The sequence below is a fragment of the Acanthisitta chloris genome, unplaced genomic scaffold (genome assembly GCF_000695815.1).
Source record: "Acanthisitta chloris isolate BGI_N310 unplaced genomic scaffold, ASM69581v1 scaffold7143, whole genome shotgun sequence".
In the NCBI taxonomy this organism is placed as follows: domain Eukaryota; kingdom Metazoa; phylum Chordata; class Aves; order Passeriformes; family Acanthisittidae; genus Acanthisitta; species Acanthisitta chloris.
Genome location: NW_008665348.1, coordinates 54300 through 81118, shown reverse-complemented (window position 1 = coordinate 81118; position 26819 = coordinate 54300). Strand labels below are relative to the sequence as shown.

The window sequence follows — 26819 nt, the reverse complement described above, 5'->3', positions numbered from 1 at the left end:
CAGCCAGAGAGAGCAGTGGCTTTATTGTTACAGTTCAAAAAAATTGCTAGAATAAGGGCAAAACCAGTGTCAGCCATGTCGTCAGAAGGCATGACACCTCTAATGCACTGAAATGAAGAATACTTCAAGATCCTGATTATATTTCAAGGCATTTTCTCATTTAAGTGCAGATTTGACTGGCCCTTCTATGCTGTATATTGATATCTAGCCAGTCTGAAGTAAGAGGTTAAGATAGAAATATTCATGGCCATCAGATATATAGCTATGAGGATGACTTCAGTTAGAGGGGAAAAAAAATGTAGCCAATGCAGCCCAAATAATGCCTATTTAAAGTAAACTTAAATTAAGGTATCATGTATTTCAAGGGATGAAGTATACACAAAGTCTCAGCTGATTACAGAAATTAAAAGTTGACTGGCTGTCCGCCAGCTGCACACTTCCATTGCTACTGACTTGTTTCACCAGAGCCATTAGAGAAGTGCTTTTGGCAGATACTAGAATTGCATTCACAGGATGATCTTATAATGTATATTTAAAGTCCTGAAATTATCTGGTGCCAAGTTTACATCAAATAGTTTAGGTCTGGTGATTAACACATATTTGCAAAGTAAAGTAATGCCAAAAAATCTTATTAGGGAGTCTCAAGGTGTCTTCACCATTTCAGGGGACTAGACTGTCTTGTAAGCTAGAAACCGAGAATTTAAAATCTAATTAATTTTGACAGTTTGGTTATTTACATGAAAACATCAATTTTGAATGCCCTCTAAGTCCTTGAAAATCCTTAAAATTGATGAAATAAATCTGTAATTTCAACTATCATAAAACACTTAACACTGAATCTGAAAACTCTTTCTGCTTTAAATGCATTTTTTCCTGAAGGAACAAGTGTTCACTGTATCAAGAGTTAGTGATCTCTCTCTCAAAAAACCTCCAACATCATCTCAATGTATCTCTGCCTAACGAGTTCACTAGGAAATGAATTATTCAGGTGAACTTCAGTATTTAATAATACTTTGTATTTGAAATGTTTCCCAAGACCTCGACAGAAGCTAAATGAGTGAACAAAGCATCTGAAAAGGTGGAGGTTAAAGACCTGTCTCCTTAGTTGTTTTAAAAGCATTTACTTCCTATCACAAACTGTGTGTAACACAAGCCTCCACTCAATGAAGTACAGCTGTGCAAACAGGGTACAGTAACTGGATCTTGCTTCTTTCACTCAGTCATTTTTCAGCATTATGAAAAGTTCAAGGAAGGGAATCTATGATGATTTTTACAGTCTACTTTCATTGTAGTTAAGGTCAAATGGTTTTCAAAATGAATTACTAAAAAGGCATTTTATTAGGATTCATTTTTCACTTAAGCTGCCTCTTACACTAACAAGTAAATGGAATAAGGTAACTGAATATTGGTAAAATGCTAATCTTTCAGATGCATGAGTCAGCCTAAATGGCCTATCATTCAAAAATACATCACAGGAATATTAGGGACATAAACAAACAATTATTGCACAAGTAATTTAACTGCTAAAGCTATTTCTGATGTCTTCTCTTACAGCTAAGTAAATTAAATCCTGCGCCTTAATCCTATTCTTTCTGACACCAAGGGCACAAATTACATTAAATGCCTTTGCAAAATAGGCATTTGATGATCAGAAATAATTTTTGTTATGAAAAAGTATGTGAAGAAACTGATCAATAACTTTATTTGAAGCAAAAGAATAACATCACAAATAAGCGTAAAACAGATCACTCAAAAACTCAGTCTGTAACCATCAGTACATTAAAATATTGCAATTGTAGTGCCTAAAAGACCTCACTCAAATATAGGAAACAGACCATGCATTCTTCAAGGAATACAGCTGACTGATCACCAACTAGCTGCAACAGAAATACAAATGTATGTGTCTATAGAAGACTTGTGGCGTCACTTTTTCATTACTGATGATGATAACTTGAAAGAAAACAAGAAGAGCTTTTTGAATGAAAATGAAATTATAAAAATTCTTGCATGCACTTTCTCATATGTTTACTTACATAATGACCAAAAAACAGAGCAAGACTTAGATATGATGAATTCCAACATGGATTTTCTTTTAAAAATATCTATGTAGAAAACAGGAAGCATTACTGTATTTTATGGAATTCTCCAGTCAAATTATCCTGTGAAGCCGCAGGAAAAAAGTACGTAATGGAATTGGAGAAGCCACACAGACAATGCTCTAATAGAATTTTTCATGCTTCCTAAGTCAAATGTGATTGTATTGCAGTTATGTATTTTTTAAATTGAATTTGCCAGGTATGTACAAACCCCTATTTTTGATTCAGAAGAGTGACCATCATAGAATCATAGGACAATTCAGACTAAGAAGAAACACAGGAGGTCTCTAGTCCAACAACCAGCAGGATCAGCTTTAAGTTCCTGAGTACTATAGTCATTGGGGTCTTGGAAACCTTCTGCATCTTCTGCTATTATGAAGAACTATCTCTAACTGAAGATAAAGGTGGTATTTGTTTTTCATATAGTTGTGAGGAAAGTTATACAAATTCCAACCTAGGACAGCAAGGACCTGCTGTTTTCCTGGTGTGGCTTTCCCCAGGTTCCTGTTAACAGATGGAGATCTGATAAGCTATTCACACTTGGGGAAGAACAAAACCTCAGAATCACAAAATCTGCTAGGTTGGAAGTGACCACAGTGGTCCATCTGGTCAGTGAGGGAGATGCCATGACCTCTCTGGACAACCTGTTCCAGCATGCAGTGACTTGCACAGTAAAGTTCTTCCTCATATTCAGGTGGAACTTCTTGTGCATCAGTTTCTGCCTGTTACCTCTTGTTTTATTGGTTTCCACCACTGAGAAAAGACTGGCTCCATCTTCTTGGTACTCCCCATTCACATGCTTGTATACACCACAGATGATGATGAGAGGCCTGGCTATGATGTCAAGCGGCCTGACTATGATATCCACCAGCTATCTCAGCTCTTGTGGATGCATCCCATCAGGACCCATGGACTTGTGGATGTCAAGTTTAATAAGTTGTCATTGGACCCATTTCTCTTTGACCAAGGGAAAATCTTTTTCCCAGCCTTCATTTACCCTGGTCTCTTGGGTCAGAGATCCTTGAGGGCTGGTCTTATCAGTGAAGACTGATGTAAAGAAGGCACTCAGTAACTCTGCCCTTTCTGCATCCTTTGTTTTCAGGATACCCTCTGTATTAACTAGTAGGCTCACATTATCCTTTGTTTTCCTTTTGGTATTTATATATTTTCAAAATGCCTTTTTTCTTATCCTTGATATTCTTTTTTCCAGATTCAATTCTGGGTTGGCCTTGACCAAGATATCACATATCTACCTGTTCTGGCCACCTGTCCCCGGCTTCCACCTCCTGTGAATTCCTTGCTTATGTTTCAGTAATTACAGGAGTTCTTGGGTCATCTACAGAGGCTTCACACGCCTTTGGCCCAATTTCTTTCTCACTGGGATGCATCATTCTTGAGCTTGGAGGAAGTGAGCCTTAAATAACAACCCATTCCCTTGGAACCCTCTTCCCTGCAGGGCCTAGTTCAATGGGATTCATCCAACAGGATCCTTAAACAGCCTTCCTAAAGTCCATAGTTGCAGCTTTAGTTGCTATCCTGCTATCTCTTTGACACTGAATGGTACAATCTCATGATTGCTACAGCCAAGGCTACACCCAACCTTCACGTATTAACAAGGCCTTTCTTGTTCATTAGTATAAGGTCAAGCAAAATGCATTTCCTGTCGGAATTTCCACTGCCTGTATCAAGAGATTATCATCAGTGCTTTCCAGGACCTCCTAAACTGTTTGTGCTTTGCTGCGTCGCGTTTCCATCAGATATCAGGATAGATGAAGTCCCACATAAGAACCAGGGCCTATGACTTGAAGTCTACTTCTAGCTGTCTGTAGAAGGCCTCAACAACTTCTTCCTCTTGATCGGCTGACCTGCAGAACACACCCACAACAATGTCATACTATTCCACCCTTTTATCCTAATCCATAAGCTCTCGACTTGCTCATTGCCCTCACCAGGGCAGAACTAAATACATTCTAAGTGCTGTGCCATATATAGGGCAACTCCACCACTGTGCCTTCCTGGTCTGTGTCTTCTAAACAGTGTGTAGCCCTTCATGACAACATTCCAGTTATGTGAGCTATCCTACCACATCTCTGTAATTGCAATGAGATCAAAGGTCTGTGACTGCACACAGATCCCTAGTTCTTCCTGTTTGTTCCACATACTCTGTGCACTGGGGTACAGGCACCTAAGAGAAGTACTTGATGATGACAATATCCTAGTAGGGGTGCAAAGGAGTATTCTATAATCATATCTAATGGTTGCATCTTCAGCTGCTTGATTGAGGTATTCCTTGTTAAGCCTTCTTTTGATACTAGGGTAGTTTTTTGAAGTTTCCCTGTTGGCTATTATTATCTCAACATTCCCCAGCTGATCTCTGCAAGACTGCAGGTATGCTCCAGAGTGGCTAGTGTGTCTTAAAATCACTTGCTAAGGGCCCTCACTAGTATCCTGTCCCTCTAACTTTTCCATACTTTCCCAGTTTGCCAGGGACAAGCCTCATATTATCCCTCTCCCTCATCATATCTAATTTAAAGATATAAGCAACTGCATATTGCTACTGGAGCTAATTATCTTTTAGTACATTGTTGTTGTCATTGTGCAGACTCAATTAACATTTTCTTCCATCACTCAATTTCAACTGTAAAAGAATTGACATGTAATCCCAACAGAGTATAAATGATGCCATGCAGATAGGTGAGAGGAAAAGAAAATTGGTGTTACACAGGACTTACTGGAAGAAGGAAAGGTTATCATATGGCCCTCAGTTTTCACTCTAGCTCTTTAAGTCTGCATGAAGTTATCTCAGAGTCAGACCTGCAGTTGTTATAATCAGTGGGCACCAAGTTGTTGAGAGATCCTAAAACTAATCTAAAGGAAAATGAAGATTTTTCATTTTTAGCACAGTTCAACATATGAATTCTGCTGATAGAAGAAAGATAAGCTTCTTGATAGCCCTGCAGTACCAGCGAAGCACTGGCTATCAAGACGCTGGAACCAGACTTTTTGCAGCAGTCCCACTTCATCTTATTTTCCGGGTTTTCCAAAAGAAAGATGTTTTCCTTCTTTTGCATTTATTTCTTCCCTCCTACTACTCCTCCTAATTAATACATAAAATGGAGTGTTTCACATGCCTTCACCACCATATTTGTAATGCAATCAATTATTCTACTTAGACATTTTTTTTCTGTTTCAAATTAATTTTTCATTACTAGTAACTCCATTTCTGTGAATTTCCAAAATAATGCCTTGGCCATATTTCACTACTTTTGAAGCTATTTCTTTAGTGGAAGTAGAAAATTATCATTGTGCACACAAGATTTCTCTTTAAGATTAATAATACAAAGAGGTTTTTTTGTTGTTCATTTCTGTAGTTACACAGCTCAACACATTTTGATTAACAACAGGAGAAAACATGCATGCCAACAAAACTGTATTCATTTCAAGGAGTGATGTCAATGAAAACAGACATTTGACAAAATCCTCAAAGTCAATGAAATGATAAAGATTTGACAAATCCTGAGTGAATAAAAAAGATTAGATAGGACCTTTCAATTTAAGTACGTGATTTCTATGCATACAGCTTTGTAAGATCTGGATCTAAAGCAATGTGGGGGAAAAAATACAGATAATGAGTCATAAAGTTTTCATTCTCTTTCAGTCAACACTGACTGTAGCTAGGAGAGCAGGTGAAAGTTTCCTTTCAGCACATACTTAAACAGAACCTTCAGTTTTGCTATGCTATGCTATGCTTGATAAGAGATCTTCGGTATTCAGTGAGGCATTGAACTACAATTTATTTAGCCAGGAACTTAGAAGACAACAAAATTACATTTTCTGTGCCATAAATGACCCCACTACAATGAAGTCCACAATGCCAAGCATGTAGCAGAGAAATCTGCAGATCTTCAGAGGCAGGTACTCTTTGCTACATTCACCTATAAGCAATTAAAAGGAATCATCACATGGGTCTACTTCTCTCCAGTCAGAATTAGTAGAAAACCCAGGATGACTGAGGATACAAAAATGGCCTGCAAGATAAATCTTTCAGTCATCCTTTTCTATGCATTTCAATCACCCCTACAAAGATAAAACAGAGAAAAATACATTGTATTAAAAGAATTTATATGCTAAACTATTACTTTTTCTGATTCAAAAAAAACACCCCAACTGTTTGAATACTTAGTACCTTCCTGCGTTGTTCTAATTAGTCTGTCCATAGAATCACAGAATCATAGAATTTCCTGAGTTAGAAGGGTCATAAAATCCAACTCCTGGCCCAGCACGGGACAGCCCCAAGAATCACTACATGTGCCTAAGAGCCTTGTCCAAACACTTCTTGAACTCTGGAAAGCTCAGTGCCGTGACCACCTTTTTGGATAACTTGTTCCAGTGCCCAAACACCCTCTGGGTGAAGAACCTTTTCTAATATTCCCCAACACAACTTCATGCCATTCCCTTGGGTCCTGTCACTGGTCACCAGAGATCAGTGCCTACCCCTTCACTTTCCCTTGTGAGGAAGCTGTAGATGGCTATGAGGTCTCCCTTAAAACTCCCCTTCTTCAGGCTGGACCTTAGCCACTCCCCATAAGGCTTCCTATAGGCCCTTCATCATCTTTGCAGCCCTCCTTTGAAATCTCTCTAATACCTGTATATCCTTCTTATATTGTGGCACCCAAAACTGCACATGGAATTTGAGGTGAGATCACACCAGCACAGAGTAGAGTGGGACAATCACCTCCCTTGACTGTTTTGTGATACTGTGCTTGTTGTAGTCCAGGACATGGCTGGCACTCCTGGCTGCCAGGGCATACTTTTGACACTTGCCATGAACCAGGACCTCCAAGTCCCTTTCCATGGCACTGCTCTCCAGCCTCTTGTTTCCATCTGTATATATATCCAGGGTTGCCATCCTCACATGCAAAATACAGAACTTGTCTTTGTTAAACTTCATGTGGTTGATGATTGCCCAATCCTCTAATTTGTCTAGGTCTCTCTGCAGGGCCTCTCTTTGTCAACAGCTCCTCCCAGTTCAGTGTTCTGTTCATGCTTTTTCAGAATTTGAACAAATCTTTTCTCATGCAGAGCTTTTTCAAAGAATCTCATTCCCTGATGAATTCTACACTTGCATTAAATGAACAACCACTGAGACAGAGCACCACTTAAATATTGTTACTGGAAAGGAAAATTACCAGATATTTTTTAATAAAAGTTGGATAAAAAAATGTATTTTAGGACCCAGAACGGATGTCTTTATTAAAATTGGGAAGTAACCCTAGATTCCATTCCACCTCACATAAAAACAGAAATATACCTACACAGATTAGTTATCATCTCCACAAAAGAAGTAGATATGATCTGTGCTCAACTCTCCTGTTCAGTCTGTTGTGGTGTAGCCCCTCTTTTGTGACTCTTCTGAGCCAACTTTGCTTTATGTTTTTTGTTTTAGTATTGTTCAGTCAGAGTTGCAAGATAAGTTATTTGCCAAAAGGCTCTGCTTCCTGCTTATTAGAAATATAATTCTTATAGGAAAAATTCTTCCTCAGTTACGTTAGTGTTAACATAGAACTGTGCGGGTTTAATGAGAACAGAATTAGATCCAAGGAATTTATCTGGAAGGCTCTGTTATATACCACACACTAAGAAGCATGTATACAGGGAAATGTACACTTTTTTTGGTTGTGGTTTGGGTTTTTTTTGTTAATAAGACACATTTTTCTTACATTGTGACCTTGGCTACAGTGAGTGCTAGCAGTTTGTATTCTCAAGATGATCACACACATAAATCAAAAGACTGGCTGTAAGGAGATCTGCATTCAAGTGGTAAATTAGGGTTGATTCACTATAGTTTCAAACAACATTCTTAACTTCTTCTTCAGCACATTTTTGTTGAGAGGCACCTATCTGTGCATGTACCTGAAACAGAGGAGTTCTCAGCATTTAGGAAGTAGGAGTTCCATCACTGTTTGGAATACATTAGTCATTGCTAATTTCACTCGGCGTCCAGCATCTGATCCTTCTGTGATGCAAGATGTGCTTTTTCTGAGCTTTTTTCAGTAATATCTCTGTTTTTCAGCCCTCTTCTTATGTTACTGTACATGGTCAGCAAACTATTTAGTGAGTGGGCTAACTTGTAATCAAGTAATACATGGTATATGCTCCCATGGCTTACAAGCCAAAAATCGGAGCAACCTTCTACAAAACCTGCCTCCAGAATCTGTGCACAAGCCAAAACTTCCTGCTTGATCTACTGCCACACCAGTTGAAAACACAAATCTGCTCCCACGCAAAAAATCCACAATAAGATCTGCAAAACTTAAGATGCAAAATGGTCTAGGGAAATGTGGGAAGAATCAAGACAAGCCAAAGTATTACATGTGCTACCCAGAACAAACAACAGGCCAGATCATATCCACTCGTAGCAAGAATCTGGGGGACTGAGAATTATACTCAGATACACTTCTGAATCTGTAAAATATTTCAGATATCATGAGGTTAGGAAAACAGAGCTTGACCAGGCCAAAAATAATGGTCATCTCAACCCATATGTGGCCTATGTTATTTCCCATCATCCTTGTAAGCATGGGACATCAATGGAAAGGATAGAGAAAGCCACAGCATTTCCAAAGACTCAGTCTCTTCTAGTAGGAGCAGTTCTCTTGGAAGCTAAGATGCATGACTCAAACTTCATGCAACATAGTTATATTCATGTAAACCAGGGTAAGAATCTCAGTTCATTATATCAGGATAGTCCTAATCCATGGCCAGTGAGTTTTTCATACAGTTTCTGGGAACTGAACAGTCTGTTTTCACAAAGATCATGGAAACCCACAAAGGAATAAAGGTTATCAGGTAAGATTCAGAAATCAATTCACAGGGACTCATCTCTGACTTGACTCACAGTTTTAACAGAAAATGAATGTGCATTCCTTTGTGGGGAAAGATATTGAGAAGACAAATGATCCAAAGCGATTTTAGCATGCAAATGTTGGATTTGGACACTTCCACAGACAAATAGGAAAAATTCAAAGATGAATAAAAACACAAAAGGAATGAAGTATTTGTACTGTATATACACATAATCTCTGAAAATTGTGGAATATTTGGCAAGTCTTTCAGTCTGCAGCAGGTCTCTCACACAACTTCTTCTACATCAACTTGCCTGACCAACCTGTTTCTCTCACCTTCCTGAAGCCAATTGTTCCAAGTGCCCTAGTTGCTTGGAGCAGGTCTGCAGCCACTTAAAAGTTTTGCTTGCCTGAGCTGTGGATGATCTCTGTAGCAAAGATTTAAGACTAGATCCTCAGGAACTATGATGATGGCAGCTGTTACACCTTCACTTGTCTCTTTCATGGGTGTATAAGGCTTGATTTGGGTATCCTGCTTTCCTGTGTTAAGGCTTTCATAACAGATGCTTTATGTGAAAAGATGTTAAAACAGCTCTGATTTGTACCAAAAAATAAATTGTTGCCATGGCAGTTTCAAAGATAACTAAACCATAGCAGAAAATCCTCTTTGTCAACCCAATCCCAAGCCCTGTCAAACCTTTTCCACAAATATTGGCCTCAAGTTTTAAAAACTACACTTTCTTTAGTGAGGGTTCCTATGGGTTATAGCGAGGTTTATCCACCTTACACCTTCACAGCCTCTTGACAGAGTGACAGAGTATATGTTAACTTCTGCAAGTCATTGATGCAGGAAATTTTTGCAGCACTTCACTCTTTCTGCACCTTTTTTACTACAAAGAGGAGCATGTGGCTCATTAATTTCACAACTATAAATCATCCTGTTGGTGAAATTAGATCTATATATTAAAATAAAACCTGCAACGAATTTCTGTGTAAAGGAGAAGATCCCCAGCAGCTGGTGCAAAGTGACTTCTGTAGATCTGTGGCGCTTTATACAAGCTACAGATGACTCAAGCTTCTCCAAATATGGCCGATTACAGCACTGGCAATCTTCAGTTCTGAGCATTTGCCAACCTGTATAATATAACAGTGTTACTGAATACTGATGGCAAACTATGGTATAAATGTGTGAAACGCATTAACTGTGACCAAATTAGCACTATACTCATTAGCCTGATGATAAAAAGAGAACTGAGACTAAACAAAGTAAATACTTCTTTTAAAAAAAGGTACTTAAGAAAACTAAAACCATTTTTTTACTTCAGCTCTTTTTTTTTCCTTCCCCAAAAGTGTCTCAGCCACTGAAATGTCAGCTTATGCAATTTGAGAACATATTCATCTTGGAGGATCTTAGAAGGAAATTGCTGGAATGAACTAAGAAAAAAAAAGAGAAGATAATTCTCCTTTTGTTTTTTTGTGTGTGGGAGTGGGGGTGAGAGTTCTCATTCTCCTGTATTCTGGGCTGTCTTTACAAAAGATTGATGTCTGGTGTCACCGTTAGGAAGTGCAAACTGTTCAGCTTCATTGCAATCTATGTCCTCATCCTCTTGCTCTGCAGGATACCACATACTTTGGCAGGCAATATTCAGATGGGAAGCACTTTAATGGCAAGAATGGATGCCAGTGAAACCTTTTCCCACAATGTTCAAAACTCTGAATGTGCATACGTTAAAGCAACACAAAGCTGCAGGATATTAGGAAGAAAACAAGAACTGATACTAACTTAGCCACATTAATCTTACTTTGTTGCCCCCCAGAATGATGCATTCAAAGAATGCTACAGAAATACACACAGAAAGGGAAAAAAAAAAAAGAAAAAAAAAGAAAAAGGATGCACTGGAACGAATTAAAGTCTTCCAACCCAAAAGCATAAACATATTTTTTCAAAGGAAATATCCATGGCCCCATCATGTAACTTTTACCTTTTAGGTTGAATTCCTGCATTTGTTTATTTGGTTCATCATTTTTTCAAGCTAGGTAAAGTAAGAATTAACATTGATAAGTAAAGGGAGTTATTCTGGTGTAAAAGAGGAATTAGCTCTCCACAGTTTTCTATTCCAGTATTTTATTAAGCCCAGTTCCTGAAGGACAGATGTGTGGAAATGCACACTACATTTGCAAAGGAATCTATTGAAATGTACAGACACATGAAGAAAGCCTAGGGGACATCAAGACACACCACCTCCCTTAAACTTTTAAAATATTTTAGAAAACAAAATTTACATCCAATTTTTGTCCCACTCCTTCACTGATTTGCAAAACCATAGTCAACCACTTTAATCAATGCTTATGTTTTGTACTCTCTATGGACCTGATTCAAAACTTAGCGAATTGAGTTGAAAAATATGCATTAAACTTTTACAGAATCAAACCAAGTTGATTACATATTATTCAATTCAAAATAAATGACAGTTAACACTTTGAAGTCAAGTTCAAGTATTTAGTAAGATTAGCTACCCATATTTATATATGCATTTGTTTTACAAGTCCCAAATCATTTCTCAGCAAAATAAAAAGAACCTATATAGTAACAGGTGTGCTTATTTAGCAGTGAAAGTTCCATTGAATTTGGTAGTCATACAGCTTATTTATAGCATATGTGATGTACACAAAAAGAAATCTGTACTTTGTGTAGTTTGGACCAGTATTGTCAGTATTCATATTATACTCCCATTCCTAAAAGCACATAGTTAACCATAGATCCTTTGTGTCCATCAAGTAATTACCTATCACTACATCCATCATAGAACAGATTGGATCTGGACACTATTTAGCACATTGAAACTTTAATAGGCTTTTCCATTTATCATTCTAACAAGAAGGCCATGGAAGTCATGCAGACAGATAGATTAGATAAAGAAGGCAGAGCACAGACAACTACCAAAGCAGGCATCTTCAATTTAAATACAAAGAAGAAGGAGGACATGTAGGCTTGCCTCCATACCCCACCAAGATGGGATCCATCTGGAAGAGCCCACTCTAAAGTGTGTCAGCTAGGACTACCTAGAGGATGACTCCAGCACCAGAATGCTATCTTTAAGGTTTTGTCTCCCACCACTCCCTGCTGCATCTCTTCCTCAGGGGACAGACATGTGCCTAAATTAGGACTACACAATTAGGTCTTTACATTGGAGGCTTCCAAGGGGATACAGGTACCAGCAGCATGCTCACACTTAGCCAAAAGGCATAAAAAGAGCCTTTAAGAGAAGCCTTTTACTTGAGTGTCCATTGCTACTAGTGCTATCTCGAATTTCAGCTATCAGTATACTCCATTTCCTCTTTCCCCAAAATATTAATAAATGATTACTAGCTGAAGACAGGTGAAGCCACACACAGTAGAGTTTTAGGTACAGAGTTCATTTCAATGTGTGCTGTAAGTTCTGGCACTGATGTCTGGGGGCCGAAGGTGCTCCAGCACTGCCAGAAAACACTGAAACAGATTGCAGAAATGGGAGTGCAAAACGATGGCTTGGAACACCAGCAGCTAACAGATGCAGCCAGAGGTGCAGGGGAGCAGGAATACCAACAGGCTCCAATGATGCTAATTCAGACTGATTTGTCAAAGAACAGCTATAGCACTTGACCTGTAAAGGCACTCCTCCTACATGCTCACTGGGTTTTGCAGCCACATGTCTCCTGAATGATGTTGTGTTTTCTGACTTTAAAGGCCAACAGCTAGTGGCTGGATAATTAGTACCAGAGCTAACAGAAAGGAAAGGATTTCAGAGACAGAAAATAGCAAGTACGGAAAAGAATGAATTTTAACTGATCAATTATGACACTTTAACACATCCAACTATAAATTATTTAATTTTTATCCTTTATCTGTTTGCTTTAAGCTATAAAACAAGCTTAGACTGAAAGCTCAATGCAGGACACATCTGTTGTACTTTCTACTTTCCAAACACGCAAAAATCAGCATTAAAGCTATGAAGTGCAAGATACTAGACTGCAGACTTACCTCAACCACTAAAATGGTATATCGGAAACAGATCTGCCTAAGAAAAATAGGCTCCCCTAAAGTCATTATTATCTGGCAAGGATAGGGTATTTTGTGTTCAATATGAAAACAGAAAGAGGTTTTGCTGCTTTGAGATTTCTGCTTAAAATCCATTACCAGACAAAAGAATTGATGAGAGTGTGCTGTTGGCTTCTTTAGGCAGAGTGTGCCAAATGTAACTCTAGTCTAGCAAAAAAATCCTATTACTCCACAGCCAATCTCCTCCTACTATTAGCAGGGGAGGAGAGGGAAACAGAGAATCTTTCTCTTTATCTGAAAAGTGTTGATTTTTTTATGGAAAACATACTTGTAAGTACAAAGTTTTACAGTGTGTTAAGACATATTGAACAGTAAGCATTTATGTATAATTTCAAAAGGATATTTTATTACGCACGCCAGTACCCATTATCTCTAAACCCAGCATGGGAGCTTTCAAAACTTGTACATTAGATGACTACCCCATATTCATCCCAGCACTTAGTCTTCAGAAAAAGGTCCCAGCAATGACTACTTTTCAGCTGCCTGGCCAGGAGACATCTAGTGGCAGTGAAACAATGGCCAAAGGGAGGCAGAGCACAACTACACCAGTCCAGGCTAAAAATATCCTTTAGCCAAAACTCAGAGAAATTGCTAGGAGCTTACACTAGGGAATCAGGACCTGGATAATCAAAGTAGCATAAGTTACAGGTTTCTGTATCACAACATCTAATACAGGAACCTTCTTCACCTTCAGGCAGAGAGAAGGGGAAAAGTAGAATGAATAGATAGATAGATAGATAGATAGATAGATAGACAGATAGATAGATAGATAGATAGAAAGAATAGGGGGAATTGTAGGAACACAAGCCAACCTAATTTAGATTTAGTTGCTGAAACACATGAGGACAGTAAATTCACATGTTTATAAAGAGCTTGAAGGATATAAAGGTTGACATGATTCTGTAGAAACAAATCAAACCGTTATTTAAGCGAGAGTTTAAATAATTTTAATCCCATTTAAATAACATTCTCAAATATTTAACCACTGTCATGGAGAAGCAGCATGTCTGAGAAAGCAAATGGGAATTGAAAGACATGGGCAGAATAGTAAATTTCTTTTTTCTTTAGTTTATAGCATGAAATTTTTACTTCAGAGGACTGTTGTTTACTTCTATCTGCTACTAGCAAAAAGAAGTTTTAGTTTAAGAGTACTGAATGCTCTCCTTACTACCCCCCAAAATTACAAGAAAGACAGTATTGCCTTGATAAGACTTGGGTAAAATAATAAATGTTTTTGCAGGATGTCAGTACAAATTATTAATAGTATATGTGTCTGCTTTCAAATCTAAAAGCAAAACAAACATCTGCATTTTGCAATTGTCTGAGGCAAACATAGATGTACATTGAATTCCATCACAACAGTTTTCTAATCATCCACATATTTTCTCTGAAACTATATTACAAATCCTCAGAGGAAGCACAATCCTTTCTGTGTATTTGTTGAGCATATAGAACCTACCTGTCTCTTCTGAGACTTTGCAAATCTGCTGTACCATAAGACCGCATAAGGTCTGAATATTCAAAGTTATAAGGAAAGATTTATAAAGGTGTACAAGAGACAGATACATTTGTTTCTGGAATAGGATAGGGCTGGTGAAGTAGTGCTCAGTGGAAAAGCAGGTGGTTGAGATTATGATCAACCAATCAAACAAACTCACACAAGCTGGGCCAGATGGTCCTTTTTCTGTTACTAATATTACTTATGTTCCTATTCAGCTGTAAGAAGTTACAAACAGTTTACCTGTTCAGATTTTTCTGACTCAAATTACACAAGATCAATGCTCTCACTTCACTGTCACATTAAAACTTATCATGACACTGTCTGTAGTTGTATTTAATAATTTACAGTGCTGCCTACCCAGAGGAAAAACTGGCAAGTGTAACAGAAGAAGTTTTGCCTTTTACAACACCAATTACGTAGCAAACCATATAAAAATGGAAAGGAAAAAACCCAAGCAAAACCCTGAAAACCTAATCTAGAGGATTAAGTGCTACTAGATACAAACAAAATCTAAAGTCAAACCATATTTCCTGCATTAAAAGATGAAATTTTGAAGGAAAACTAATGGGCATGACTTACCTGTAGTCACACAGATTGCTTGACACATTAATCTACAACTACACCAACCATGTCTAAATCTCTCCTTCATCTTGCATGGGTCACAGTTCAGAGGCTATAAATTTAAGTTCAGAAAGGTATTTCACAGGTGCAATAAAAAAAATAACTTTTCTAACCTCCCAATTTGCATTAATTTATTTCAAAACTATACAAGTAATTTTCATATGTGAACTTACATCTTATTTTGAAATTTGGACTAATACGAGAGTGGCTTTAGTATGACAGCAGATCTAAATTACTGTTAGCAAAGCAAACATGACCAGCTGTGGAGTATACTCTGATGCTGCAGAGATTCTGATAAACTAGTGAAAAAGTTAATGAACATAGTGACAAGCTTTACAGTATTACAACCAGAACCCAGGGCAATCCACTCAACAGCTATCTATAATTTCCAAAACAGTGCTCTCTCCACTGTAATGTGATATCATACATAATAATTATATTTGAGACAGTGTAAACTGTGCCTATCACACACTTTATAAAAGTTTATAAATTATTCTGCATTTTTGTCTATTTACATTTTAAATGACGTCTTGGTCAATTAGAGTCTGAGTTTTGATTCAGCTCTTCAAGCACTCCAGGTGCAGGAGCATGAAGGCATATGAAGAACTGCTAAATTCCAGTTCACATCTATTGGCACCATTTGAAAACTACAAAAATGTATAAATTATCTATACCTATTCTCCATATATCTTTATTAAAGCAGGCATAGAACATGGTACTTCCTTCAGCTACTGATATTCATAGTTACAGACTGCTGTTTCATTTCCTTGTAATTGTTCCAGAGGAATGCTGGAGGAAGAGTTTGAAACTAAAAATATACTACAGCTCCCAGTATAGACCATATTTCAGGAATGACTTTGACAACATACTTCACACATTTTCTTGATCCTGATTCTACAGACATGTAAACATTTTAAGTTACACATGGTATGGGGTTTTGGCTGGTTTGTTTACCATTTATAGTGACAGTACACAGCACATTTTCTTTAAACATATTAGGCTGGCTTGTTAATGGAGTGACAGGTGGAATGAGCATAGCCAAAGCCAATAGAAAGAAGGAGACTTTCCACGTAGCACAGACAGAAAACCTTGCATGGGATTATTCAAATCAGGATGTCGCTATAAATCTCTCAGAGTTGTGCCCCACCCTGAAATGACACAGTGGGCAAGCAATACGTGGGTTTTGACACATTTCAAAGTTTTGGGGTATCTGCCTTGAGAGATTCTTCTTGTTCTATTTTAAATATGTATCCACTGTTGTGGGAATGCAGAACTTCAGAGACCAGAAGCCTTTGCTATATTCCAGCATTCTCACATTTCAAGGAAAGTCACATGAGCAGTTGTATCTCAAGAGTCTCATTAATTTTGGACTTGCTCACATGGAAATGTGATTACTTGTGTGTTTAAGTGTTTTGTTCAATCAGAACCACAGAGATTTAAAAATGCTGCTTTTATTCTGCACCATGTCCGGTCTTGATAGCCTTTGTATAGCTAACTGAACAACTGAAACAATTTAGTATTTATCCATGTATTGCAACACTTAATGCCAGCCTCATTACTTTCAGCACAATAAAATAAGCATTGATGCAAGAAATTGATCTGAAAGGGCATATTATACAGCAAAATATAATGAGAGGTAGTTTTGGGGAGTTTCTTCTGAAGGCCACATCCATAATCCCAGAGTGATCACCTGACTAAATATTATGTTAGTGTATTGTATATATAGATGTTGTTATGTAGATTTTATTCTGCCTTTGAATAATTTAATGAAGACTACTTACTCTCTTCCTGTTTTACTGTAGCAGAGTGGAATGCTCATACATTATTAGCCTGAACATCTGAAGGACACTTAAAAATTGAATCATAGAATCAAAGACAATAACAAGATACTCTATGCCAGCCACCACAGTCTTTTCTAAAATTCTTCTAGCATATTTTCACGTGTAGCAATATTCTACTTGACTCTTAGATAAATAGATGAACATGCATGAAATGGGAAGCATAGCAAGCACATTTCTCGGATAATTCTCAAAAGCACTAAAAAAAGGTCATGGTCAAAACTTTCTGTTCACATTTAATTCAACTCTCTTCTCTGCCAGCAGAGAAATCAAGTGAACAGATCAAATCAGACCTCATAGTTTCATGAGCCTACCCAGGGACAAAGATCTGTTTAAAGAAAATCTGTGAGTGATTTTGCTGTGAGCATTGGCATTTTTTTAAATATTTAAAGGTTTTTGGACAGTCTCTTTTTATTATAATTACTTAGAACCTTTCATTTTAATACAGTTTAATGATTAAAAGAAATTATCTCAGAAAGTGCCTGGTGCATTATTATATTGAGTGTTTGGTGTCTTATGGACATTAGAAGTTTACATATAAATTGCCAACCTTGTGACTAAGGAGTATGCAGTTTATGACCTCATGCACCATGAAATCTACAGGTGGAGTGGTTTTCTTGCATCTTGAAGAGTGAGCCATAAAGGACAAATATTTGCATTAAATTCTCAGATAAATCAAGATTATCACCAACCATAAAGATCTAGAAGATTGTTCCTAGTCACGTCAGAAACATACCGCATGATTAATTTTTTTTTCTGGATAGAAGAGATTTTGCTGATGGCAGAGTACCAAAAAAATGATTTTGCTCTTAAATATTTGTTATATGTCAAAATGTTGCAGGAAGAAGAAAAAACAATGTACTGACTAATTACCGATTGTACTAGAAAAGCTCAATGAGATTATTATTGAGAAATACATCTGCTCTGCCATGAAATTTCTGACTTAGTTTTCACCCAAAACATTTATCCTAAATCTATACAATGCCTAATGTTTTGACCTCCGGATGTCAACCAGGTCTTTGGACTGGCCAGACTCCAGCTCCAGGGCCTGTGAGAGGAACTCACCAGCTCCAGGTTACACATTGCTGCTGATTTTCCCAGACATGGCTTTGCCCCACCTTAACAACATCCTCATGGGAAACTCTAGTTTAGAATTAGGCCTGTTGCTATGACTCCAGTGATGCTTCTGGCAGAGCGTGTCAAAACGCACCATCTTGTATTCATGGCCATCTTTTACTGACTAGTAAAGCTCTTAACAAAGAACAAGAACGCCCCTCTACCCCTCAGCTATTCATTATATCACTTTGCATGTCAAGATCTATTTGATGTTTCTTCAGCCCAAAAGATCTGTACAAAATCACTAAAAATACAGAAGAGACAGTTGGCTATGTACAAAACACAGGGAGACTGCAATTTTGGGCTCTTAACACAATGGCTTTTCTGAAGTTAAATTTACACAAATGTAAAATCAAGACATTTGAACAACACGCACAAAAGATATCGCACTCAGAAACATGCCATACTCTGCGTACTTCTGTACCCCTCTGCAGTACTGTCACCCATTGGTGTACAGGTAGAAACGACTGACTGTGGACATGGATCCTACTCATAGCCTATTTTACTAAGCCAGTTTTCATCACAATTGAACTTTAAAACTTCAAGCGTGCACGTAGGGATTTGCCTGTGACCATTATTCTGGATTAATGGATGAGCTCCAGAACACACTGCACATCTGATGAGATCTCCAGCTGCAACCCACAATTACAATTTATCATATACAAGATCTGCTGGGTTCTCTTAGGAAATGGTTTTAGAAGTAAGGGAGTGAAGATGCCACAGGTCACAGCCAAGGGACAGCTGAGGAAACCTGATGTGATTAAGGCAGCCTTACACAACCATCAAGAAAAATTTTCAGCTCAAAATACATCTGTGCAACCAACTCTACTATAGCAATTGTGGAGACAATGACCAAAAAAACAAGGAAAATGATACTATATTCTCCCATAAAAAGCACTTTCTACAAACAGAATTTTATAGGACTTGCCTGAGTGAAACACTGAGGTCATAAGAGAGAAGTTTCAAGGGGCGAGCAGAGTGGATAAGTCAAATCCTTTATAAATAAGCATCAGCTATGTGTTTGCTACGCGTGAACTCAGTACTACTGAGGGAGCCATGAAGGAGGGAGGCATGGGGATCTAACTTAAAAAGAAAGAAATCATTAATAGAAAAATTCCAAGAATACTTTAACAGCTATAATATTAAGAATTTAATAAAGTATACATTTCACAAGTCCAAAATGTCTGAATTTCTGTATAGCTGCAGGAAAGTAAGAAATTACTTGGTCAAGCAGCTAATGGAGAGAATCAATAAAATGCTGGGGACAAAGGATAATTTTATATGAAAAGTACTGTTAACAAACTTTAAATTAGATCACAATAAATTTAAATATGTCAATATTTGACAAATAATTACTGTTTTTAAATGGCCATAATTCTTTCAGTGGGAATTTAAAATAAAAATAGGAAGTAGAATAAGATCAATTGTAAAGAGCACTAATAAGCTGATTAACAACATATATATTAACAGGCTATACTTGTGTCCAGATGATCAACTATGTTTGCACTTGGACAGCAGGAGTAAGTAAAAGCTGCAAATTATCTTGTTAACATGAATTACCCCAATGAATAACATTCTGTGGGGATTGTGCAGATTTATACTAAAGCATATATAAGGACCCCAAATTTGTAATATTATTTGTATACAGATTAAGTGGTCATTTTTCACTTAGAAAGAAAAATATTCATGCTCCTTCAGTAAAAATGGAATTTATCACAGGCATGTTGTGACTTTGCTCTAGTTAGTAATTTTTATTTGAAATCTTGTTCTCTCTTCATTTCATACAAAACAAAATACAATGCAATGGATATCAAAATTAGAATAAAAAGTCTTTTGTTTATTTCCTACAAGGGTGTTGAAGGTTAATATATATTCAGTTCCAGCTAGGTAGGATGATTCAGAGACAGTCATAAAGGTAACTATACTATAACTTGTAGATCAAGATTTCTCGTGTCTCTGGATCTTACACCTCTGAAAAGTTTTTAAAAATCCCTTTCCTTGGCAGTATAGTGGATTTCTAAACTGGGCTGATGCACATCTGAGCAACAAAGCAGTCTGGGTGAGGTGGTAGTTAACTTAAAGGGGAAGAAAATGCCAGGGTAGGGTGTGAATGGAGAAGACTAATGGTGTGACAGGGGGTTGTTTATGGATTTGTGTAATCCCACTGGTGGCCTGCACAGTGGGGGAAACATTAAGTACAGGGTGACCAGGGCTGCTCCCTTCCAAGACAGCTCACAGTGCGTGGGGCTTGAAATTATTTTAAAAAGTGTAGCAAGGACAAAGAGACAGTCCCTCCCTTCTAGAACCTGAATTAACACCACATAAGTATTGATGACATAGAATCATAGAATCATTTATGTTGGAAAAGACCTTTAAGACTGAAAGGCAAACATGTACCTAAGCCATGCTAGCACCAAAGCTTGCACAGGCAAAAAGGCTAGCGACAAAGACCACGGTACACATAAATCTGACTAACTTTGCAGGTGTTCCTCAATTATACAACCAAGAGTTTCAATATTTATCTTTAAATAATTCACTCTCTTCTTACCTGAATTTAATTTTCTCCTAAGCAACTTTCTGGTCTGTTCTTCAGTCAGCCTTAACATATCTAGACATCACTTTGCTATCCTTATGCTGGAGATTCAACAGTCACTTTTATTGCCATTTTGAAAGTGTCACTTCACAGTACTCTACTGAACCCAGTTTTGAAAGAAATGGGACTTTGTTTTCTGCCTTCCACATAGAGTTCTTTCCCAGAGACCACAACAACAATAAATTAAACCCTAAATAGGTTCTCCTAGTGACTGACAGCCATTTTATACAGTTTTCAAAACTAGCTGATTGCATCAGTTTCATTTTCACCAGTGCTTTTGATTTTTAAAAACAGAAAAAAAACCCTCCATTTAAAACATGATTTCTTTGTAAAACTCCCTTAGATTGGAAGCACATGCAGAAAAACTTGAAGGTTTAAAGATCTTTAGTATTAAGCTTCTTTGGTTGCTAAGACCAGAAATTAAAATATTTTTTTAAGGATAAGAAAAATTGGAAGGTAACATATTCTTCTAGAACCAACATCAAAATACTTTTATTATTTAAAGTTGAAATTCTGAACACAGATTTCCACCAGGCAATGACATTGACTAAATTTATAGAAAAGTAAGAAATAAATAAAGTATACATCTTCCATTGCAAATTTTGCCCAAGTCTAAGAAATATGATTCAGTGTTATGCACATAAACAACTGTTATAAGTCAATAACAGATTTGCACAGATTTCTGACACATCAGAATATAAAGCATAGCTATCTTGATTTTTAAATAACTTTTTAATAATCCAAAAATTAAAACATCTCATGGCATCAAAATTCTACTGACTTCATGAAGTTCAGTATTTACTAAAGCTTTGTAGAAGCAACTTTTGCTGAAAATAATTTAAAAATAATGTTAAACCATTCCAGTGTCTTGAGTACAGTATCCTGTACTCAAGATCAACAAAATATGAGGAAACATGGTTGTTGGTAAAATAATAATTGGTTTTTAATAATAGCAAGGGATGGTGGACATATGTCTGTATTTCCAAATAATATCCAACAGCAGGTTTTGGGCCGTGGTTCTAATATTGTTTTTGTAATTTTAATATAAGCCAAAGCTGTCACTTCTGCAGAAGAGATGATCAAATTTATTTCTTTTTTCTGTGCATTGTGCTTTTGACTTGGGTATAAAGCTTCCAAAAATTCTCCCAAAGGGATGATACCTAATTGAGGTAAAATTTTCCTTTCAAAATTTTAAACATCTTTAAATGATGAAAATCAATGACAATCCAGATGCAGTGACCTGGAATTACCTTATCAATACAAACTTGCAATATAACAGAAAATAAAGGACTGAAAAAAACCACTAAAATTAATTGTAAAAGAATATTGAAAAATAGATCAAATTTCTTCAAGCTTTGATTTTTTATCCATTACCACAAGGTAGCCCTTTAAACATTTTAACCTATTCTTTGAGAACAGTCCCTAAAAAATCAGCAACATAGTTCTAGGAAGACTGGCAAACATTGTACTAAATCAATGAGATTCAAAAGCAACAACAAATTTGGAGTTCTGATAATATTCCTTTGGATTTGAGAATGTTTATAATGTACTCGTGTCACACTTGTTAAAATGTATTATTTTAACTTGAAATAATAAATTCTAGAAATTTACTCCTTAAAAATATTTCTATTGGGACTGAAGATTTTTCTTCAGTATTCAGTAGGACCAAGGGGTAAGGCTTAGTAAAACTACAATTATTGTGTCAGTTCTAGTAAAATAATGCAGTTTAGTAATACCACAGTATTAGAACCTACTAATAGTAAAATCTGCCTTCTGTGTCACAACATAGTGCTATGGCTACACCTCTGAGAAATACTGGTCTGAGCACATCTCAGTGTATTGACTCCACAGCTGAATTCAAACTAAGGGCACACAAATCTAAATTAACCTTGATCAGTATTAACAGAAAATGTACTCAACTCTTTACTTTGACTAAAATGCAACCAAATAAACAAACCAAACCTTTAGATGAAGTAATGTTTAAGGTTCAATCGCACATATTTAATGTTATCCATTTGGGTGTAAATCAATTTATATTCCCTGCAATCAACCAAGTTGTATGAGTTAAACAAAAAAAATAAAAGTAAAAGCAGTCTAACAACACTATATCCTAAATAATGATCTAACAACTTTGAATTAGTATGGTAACGGATAAAATATGAACACTACTTGTACCTTACATGGGCTAGACATACATATTAGGAATTGTTTCTGTAAATCTTAAAGCACATGAAGCACAACATAATAAGGAATAACAAAAAATGAAAGTTCTTATTAAGTTTTAAGCATTTTGGATGTTTTAGTTGCTTTTATATAATAAGATACTACATTTGGCAATAAACTAATTACATTCAAATAACATAATGTGTTATCTGTATCACATTATATGTGTGTTTTTATTTAAACAGATAATTACCATATTGGTAATTTTCATTCCTGATATATTTACAATACTTTTAGAATCAAATGTAAGTTTCTAAAATGGAAACCAATCTAAAAGTATTAGGGTTTTCTTGGGGGGATGGGCATTTGCTGGAATTTATGGGAGGTTTGTTGTTGTTGTTATGGATATTTTTCTGCGCAAGGCAGCTAATTTCTGCCACCAGTAAAGGGTTGTCAATGATATAAACAGTACCAAATATTTTAGGATTTACCTTCTTTGGATTTTTTGCTTCCTGGTTAGGGGGCATACAGAAAAAGCATAATGAAATGGTGGAACTGGTGTTTCAGCCACCGCATCACAAACTCATAGAGAGCTGAGAAAGCTGAGCCTCTGTGGGATTCAGAAGTTTGACTCCTTTTCTGCAGTACAGTGGGAAGGGAAACATAGCCAATATTATTAATGGCTTTCAACCTCTTTGTCAGCACAAACCAGTTTCAGATTTCTAAAAGACAACAACCTGACTGGAAGTAGTGAAGAAGAAAGCTGGTGAAAAGGGAAATGCCTTCATTTCACCATCTTGCTTACAGTTACCACAGTTATGTTTAGACACCAAGTGTCAGATTCAATACCTGGAAATCAAATTATTTGAAATTTATAATATTCACAGATGCCTGCTTTGCAACCAACCATTTTAGGCATCCATAGGTGCAATGACATTCGTTTTGGCCAAGTTTATTGGACAGCCAATATTGTCATTATCACATGTCTCTGCAGTTAAAGACGGAAAAAAAAAAGAAGCCACTACCAAACCCACATCAAGTACAAAAATGAGTGAATTTGTATGACACGGAAAAAAACTGGAAACTGAGCTATTGAAAAGAAGTGAAAGACAGGTTAATATAATATACTGCATTTCTTTAGGAGAGTGCTAGTGAGCTCAACTTATTTTGAAAAAGATACTGTGTTTCTTACCAAAGGGAGTCATATGCTGTGAACATGTTTATCTTGAACACCCAATGTTTTGCACTTCTGATGATGAGCAAATTCCAGTGTGCATTTGATATGCTAATCATATGTCTACCCATATTTTACAGTGTTCTCTTACAGGCTGGCAACGAGAACACACAGGGAAAATGGTTCAACCAGTCTTCATACCGATCTGATCACTTTGGGAGTGGGAGGATTTAAGCTCTCAGGATAGCATACTCCTGTTTGGGAGTTATTCCATGAATGATGCTTTCATTGCACACATCTGAAAGACTTGTGCTTAACACATGTTATGCATCTAGCTGCAGTAGTCAGGAATCTTTCCATTTTAACAAAATAACTCATGTAAATTCATCAGCAGTTAATATAAAGATTATTCTGTAGCTGTGGAGAACTTATCTGTAATAATTTATTTATCTGTAACAATTGATTCATCTTCAGCATTAGTAAGGTCATAAAGGCTTGCCTCTGTATCACTCAGTATTCAACGTGGCTTGATATAGACCTGTGTCTTATTTTTCTTTTTCCTGACTATATATCTTGCTTACTGTGCTGGTTTTGTGTGGGGTCAAGTTGGTTTTCTTCACAGTGGCTACTGTGGAGCTAAGTTTTGGATTTGTGCAGAACACAGTGATGACAATCTACAGATATTTTTGTTATTTCTGAGCAGAGTTTACACAGAGCCAAGGCCTTTTCTGCTTTCCATACTGGACAGTGGTAAGGAAGTTGGAGGTGCATGGGAGCCTGGGAGGAGACACAGCCAGGACAGGTGACCCAACCTGACTAAAGGGATGTTCCACACCATCATACTCAGTATATAAAGTGGGGGGAAGAAGGAGGCAAGAGGAGATGTTTTGTGATGGTGTTTGTCTTCCCAAGTAACCATTAAGTGTGATGGGGCCTTGCTTTCCTGGAGATGGCTGAACAGCTCCTGCCCATGGGAAGCAGTGAGTTAATTCCTTTTTTTGCTTTGCTTGTGTGCATGCTTTTTCTTTTCCTATTTAACTGTCTTTATCTCAATCCACAAGTTTTCTAGCTTTTACCCTTCCGATTCTCTCCCTGAGCCTACTGGTAGAGGAATGAGCAAGCAGCTCCACGGGACTTGGTGGCTGGCTGGGGTTAAACCACGACACTTATAATCATCATTGTTATATCTATGTAATCAAACCTTCCAGTTAATGCCTCTCAAGTTTCTATTATTTAGAAATGCAGTAGATCTTTCTGGGTTTATTGACTCATAATTTCCTGAGAAACTTTTCTTAGGGGATCATAGTGAAAATTTCCTACTGTTTTACAGTTCTTCAGCAAGCTTTTTGCTTGACTTCTATCAGCCTGTAGATCTTCCATTTCTTTACTCATGCAGGATGGAGTTTACCTTTGGCAAGAGTCAAATCTCTACTTGGCAGTATCAGCACAGAAAACATATAACTTGGTGGTTATGATCTCTCGGAATTTTTGTGTAATTTTTCCATTCATAACATTGACCAAGGGAAATGGAAATTGGATCAATTTTATTTTTTTTTAACAAAGACTGTAAGACTGTTGAATCAGGTTCAGGTCACCCTGTAATAGATGTTTATAAACTCTATTAGTTCAGCTATTAAAGTAAGATAGGGAATATAAAAATTACTGTTCAACTGAACTGTAGATTCACACTTTCTATACATTCTTGCATAGCTTATGGGAACACGAATTCACATTTAGACACCTATATTGATCTACATTTTGTCAGTTTGCATGAAATCTATAAACAGCATAAATATATCAGTTTTGCAAAGGTTTCCATAAATGTAATTCTTAATTGTCCAACTATAAATTATGAAAGGAGAAAATCATCTATGAACTACATTTATTGAACTCAGTTGAGTTATGTCAGGGATAAACTTGCTAATTTTTTGCTGTCTATTTTATCACACCTTGAAATATATATAAGCATTTTAGGTGAGCTATATTGCTTTGATTTTGGTCTTATTTATGCAATCCAAGTATTAGTACAGAAATTCTGAATTATGTTTAATGGAAGATAAAGTCAAAATCTCCAATCTAATACCCCTTCTTCAACTTACCCTTCAGTATGGTATGAGCTATATATGAGCTATGAACTACGAACTGAAAAAAAAATCACCATTTCCCAGCTGCAACATACAGATGATTGTTTAAAAGAATAAAAAACTGGATATATGTGCACAACAATGTGGAGTACAGTCAGTCCTGATTGCAAGCCAGCTGTGTGAGCTTGAGCTGTCATTACCAGGGTTTAACTTACTGGGTTAGACTAAAACTTAACACATCTTTTTCTTTTCCTTTAAGAAAATAGAGGTAGCTTCATGTAAAGGAAAAAAAATGTCCTTATCAGGGTCAACTTTACTCCTCTCCTCATCAAATGCAAACTTTTTAACTTGCTCAACCATAATTCTTGTTATGGTTGAGTTTGCAAGTTACACATTCCAGATGTGAGGCAATAGGAAAATTGCAATGTGGGGGTTGGCTTTGGGATCTGTGTGTCTGCAGCATTCTTTTCCCACTAGGATCCTTTCTCACATTTATAATAATGAAATTGTGGATAATGAAAAGAAAATAATTTTTTAAAAGTTCCTAAACAGAAGGGCCAACATTTTCAAATTAAAAAGAATAAAGTATGCCTTCTTATGATTCAGACATTAGTTTTGGAAACTGGTAAGTAGAGAACACACCATCTACTTCAGAATTCTGAAGAAAAAGCTGGCTGATGACTTCTTTT

The 26819-nt window shown here is 36.8% G+C and overlaps 1 protein-coding gene across 1 annotated transcript in view; it reads right to left on the bottom strand.

Annotated features, from left to right (window-relative positions):
* Nucleotides 1-26819, bottom strand: part of LOC103799393 (alkylglycerol monooxygenase-like) — a gene marked incomplete at both ends in the record, with an annotated part of 87926 nt that overhangs the window by 6815 nt on the left and 54292 nt on the right. The window lies entirely within an intron of this gene.